General features: G+C 38.3%; 1 non-coding gene across 1 annotated transcript; it reads right to left on the bottom strand.

The window, feature by feature from the left end:
• Window positions 1–210: 210 nt before the first annotated feature.
• Window positions 211–317, bottom strand: LOC127208122 (U6 spliceosomal RNA). Its single transcript, XR_007833065.1, has one exon. It is a non-coding gene; the product is annotated as a U6 spliceosomal RNA (small nuclear RNA).
• Window positions 318–517: the final 200 nt, after the last annotated feature.

Here is a 517-nt window from a genome sequence, read left to right as displayed (position 1 = left end):
TTTCATTTTGAAGGCGCTTAGTGCTATGAATTTTCCTCTTAGCACTGCTTTCAATGTGTCCCACAAATTTGGGTATGTTGTTCCATCATTTTTCTTGAATTTCAGGAAGTCTTTTATTTCTTCCCTTATTTCTTCCATGACCCATGTGTCATTAGGTAGAAAGTTGTTTAGTTTCCACATGTTAGTATGCTTTTTGTTATTTCTGTTGTTAAAAATATGGAACGCTTCATGAATTTGTGTGTCATCCTTGCACAGGGGCCATGCTAATCTTCTCTGTATCATTCCAATTTTAGTATATGTGCTGCCGAAGTGAGTACGAATTTATTTCATTTTATACTTCCAGGTTATAAATCAATAATTTAGGAAAACCAGGGCAGGAGTTTAAGGCCAGACCTGAAAGCAGAACCTGAAGCAAAATCCAGAGAAGAACAGTACTTAGTGCCTTGCTCCCTGTGGGTCGCTCAACCTGTTTTCTTATATAACCCTGGACAGCCTGCTCACAGCAGGATATTCCTTA

The sequence above is a fragment of the Acomys russatus genome, chromosome 2 (genome assembly GCF_903995435.1).
Source record: "Acomys russatus chromosome 2, mAcoRus1.1, whole genome shotgun sequence".
Taxonomy (NCBI): domain Eukaryota; kingdom Metazoa; phylum Chordata; class Mammalia; order Rodentia; family Muridae; genus Acomys; species Acomys russatus.
Note: the sequence above shows the minus strand (reverse complement) of the source record. Positions and strands in the feature narration are given on the sequence as shown.